We start from the raw sequence: 3,722 nt of genomic DNA, 5'->3' as shown, positions 1-3,722 counted from the left end.
TAGTATATAAATATTAGAATGACATTTTTATAATTGTTACTATTGTTTGTTAGTGACATAAATTTTATTTCTGTATCACTCCAAACATGTATATTGTTTGTGAAGGATGTTTTTACCAATATATATCTACAATAAAATGGTCTGAATTAAATCATTGGAATATAATTGTGGCAATTTTGAAAAAAATACTGTAAAGAAAAATGTGCATATGCTGCATTTTACAATAGAAATAAAGTATATTTTTTCAGTATAATATCTACTAATCTTTAATGACCTATAATTATTGTACTCAGCACTGATTTGTTATAAAATTGAGGACAGAAATAGTTCCATATACATGCCTGTTTCTATGCAATAAAGTCCTGCAAATGCATTTAATGCTAAATAACAGCAAAATAGCTACACATAGTGTATTAGAGCTTTGGGGTTAATTTAAATGAATACGTGAATTTGAATGAAAGTCATGTTTGCTGTTTACTTGGGAAATAAATGAACAGGTGGCTCTCATGTCTTCCATGTCACGTGCGTCCGTGTGAAGAGACCACCAAACAGGCTTTGTGTGAGCAATAAAGCGTTTTAATCACCTGGGTGCAGACGGGCTGAGTCCGAGAGTCAGCAAAGGGAGATAGGGGTGGGGCTGTTTTATAGGATTTGGGTAGGTAAAGGAAAATTACAGTCAAAGGTTGTTCTCTGGCGGGCAGCGATGGGAGTCACAAGGTGCTCAGTGGGGGAGCTTATGAGCCAGGAAAAGGAATTTCACAAGGTAATGTCATCAGTTAAGGCAGGAACAGGCCGTTTTCACTTATTTTGTGGTGGAATGTCATTCATTAAGGCAGGAACCGGTCATCTCGATGTGTACGTGCAGGTCACAGGGCATATGATGGCTTAGCTTTGGCTCAGAGGCCTGATATTCCTGTATTCTTATATTAATAACAAAAATAAAACAAAATAGTGTTGAAGTGTTGGGGTGGTGAAAATTTTGGGGGAGTGGTATGGAGAGAGAATGGGCGATGTTTCTCAGGGCTGCTTCAAGCAGGATTGGGGCGGCGTGGGAACCTAGAATGGGAGAGATTAAGCTGAAGGAAGATTTTGTGGTAAGAGGCGATATTGTGGGGTTGTTAGAAGGAGCATTTGTCACATAGAATGATTGGTGATGGTCTGGATGTGGTTTTGTATGAATTGAAAAACTAAATGGAAGACACAAGGTCTGAATAAGAGAAGGAGAAAAAGCAGGTATTAAAGGACTAAGAATTGGGAGGACCCAGGACATTCAATTACAGAGTGTCAAAGGGGGTTCAGTGTAATTACCAGGCCAGATTGATTTAGATAAAAACATTCTTCATTTAAAAATATACAGAGTCCCCCCCTTCCTTTTTTTTTTTTTTTTTTTAAAGTAGTAAGTCAAGGCCTTGGCGATTTTGGAGGAAAGAGAAATGCAAAGCCAGCAATTGTTTGTTAAAGGATTGTAAACGGCTAGGAGACAGTGACTGAGATTGATAGTGTGGTGGAGACAGCTGGGGAGAGGTAGAGGGTGGCATAAGAATGGGAACGAGAATAAGAGTAAGTATAGTTATACCTGATGTAAATGACGAGTTGATGAGTGCTGACGAGTTGATGGGTGCAGCACATCAACATGGCACATGTATATATATGTAACAAACCTGCACGTTGTGCACATGTACCCTAGAACTTAAAGTATAATTAAAAAAATTTTTTTAAATAAAAATTTTAAAAAATTAAAGAATAGGACTTCATCAGGGTGAAAGTACTGGAGTGTACTTTGTCACTGAAGATCTTCTATCCACTTAAAGAGAGACTTAAGGGTGGCAGTTTGAGGTAAAACCAGGTGCCAATGAATACCAAGAGCCTGAGAAACTGCTTGAGCGATTTGACTAGTAAAGACCGGTCTGTTATCGGACTGTATAGAGGTCGGAAGGCCAAACTGAGGAATTATGTCTGACAGAAGGGAAGAAATGACCGTGGTGGCCTTCTCAGACCCTGTGGGAAAGGCCTCTACCCATCCAGTGAAAGTGTCTACCTAGACCAAAAGGTATTTTAGTTTCCTGACTCGAGGCATGTGAGTGAAGTCAATTTGCCAGTGCTGGGCGGGGGCAAAACCTTGAGCTTGATGTGTAGGGAAGGGAGGGGGCGTTTGAAATTCCTGAGGAGTAGTAGAATAGCAGATGGAACACTGAGAAGTGATTTCCTTGAGGATAGATTTCCACGATGAAAAGGAAATGAGAGTTTCTAAGAGACGGGCTAGCGACTTGTAACCTACATGGAAGAGGTTATGAAATGATGACAGAATAGAATGGACCTGTGAGGCGAAAGGAGATATTTTCCTTGTTCTAAGAACTATTTACTTTGTGTGGGAAGAGATTGATAGGTGGAAGTTTCAGCGTGGGAGTGACCCATGTGAAGGAGAAAAACTGGTCCTGAGGGACAGAAGTTGGAATGCTAGCTGCTTGTCTAGCCACCTTATCAGTATAAGCGTTGCCTAGAGCAATGGGATCTGATGCCTTTTGATGGCCCTTGCAGTGAATGACTCCAGCTTCCTTTGGAAGTAAAGCGGCCTTGAGCAGAGTTTTTATTAAAGAGGCATTAATGATGGAGGACCCTTGCATAGTGAGAAAATCTCTTTCAGCCCATGTAACAGCATGGTGGTGCAGAATATGGAAGGCATATTTAGAGTCAATATAAACATTGACTTGTAGTCCTTTTGCAAGAGTGAGGGCCTGAGTTAAGGCAACTAGTTCAGCTTGCTAAGAGGTAGTGGAGGGTGGCAGAGCAGTAGCCTCAATGATAGATGTGGAAGATACTATTGCATAGCCTGCCTTTGCTGGTGAGGGGCAATTAGGCTGGATGGAACTGCCATCAGTAAACCAAATGTGATCAGGGTGAGGAACAGGGAAGAAGGAAATATGGGGAAATGGGGTGAATGTCAGGTGGATCAGAGAGATGTAATCATGAGGGTCAGGTGTGGTATCCGGAATAATGTGGGAGGCTGGATTGAAGTCCGGGCCAGGAACAATGGTAATTGTGGGAGACTCAACAAAGAGTGAGTATAGCTGAAGGAGCTGGGGTGCAGAAAGTATATGCGTCAGGTGGGAGGAAGAAAATAGATTTTGGAAGTTATGAGAACTGTAGAGAGTGAGTTGAGCATAGTTTGTGATTTTGAGGGCCTCTAAAAGTAATAGGGTGGTGGCGGCTGCTGCACGCAGACATGAGGGCTAGTAGGCTGAAAAAGTAAGGTCAAGTTGTTTGGATAAAAAGGCTACAGGACGGGGTCCTGGCTCTTGTGTAAGAATTCTGACTGCACTAACCATGCCTAGGAAGGAAAGGAGTTGTTTTGTAAAAGGGTTTGGGATTTGAGAGATTAGCCGGACATGATCAGCAGGGAGAGCATGTGTGTTTTTATGAGAATTATGCCGAGATAGGTAACAGATGAAGAAGAAATTTGGGCTTGACTGAAGTAATGGGGGCTGTCCGTGAAGCCTTGCGGCAGTACAGCCCAGGTAATTTGCTGAGCCTGATGGGTGTCAGGGTCAGTCCAAGTGAAAGCGAAGAGAGGCTGGGATGAAGGGTGCAAAGGAATAGTAAAGAAAGTATGTTTGAGACCTAGGACAGAATAATGGGTTATAGAGGGAGGTATTGAGGATAGGAGAGTATATGGGTTTGGCACCATGGGGTGGATAGGCAAAATAACTTGGCTGATAAGGCGC

Source organism: Macaca thibetana, chromosome X (genome assembly GCF_024542745.1).
Source record: "Macaca thibetana thibetana isolate TM-01 chromosome X, ASM2454274v1, whole genome shotgun sequence".
NCBI lineage: Eukaryota > Metazoa > Chordata > Mammalia > Primates > Cercopithecidae > Macaca > Macaca thibetana.
This window is presented reverse-complemented; position numbering follows the sequence as displayed.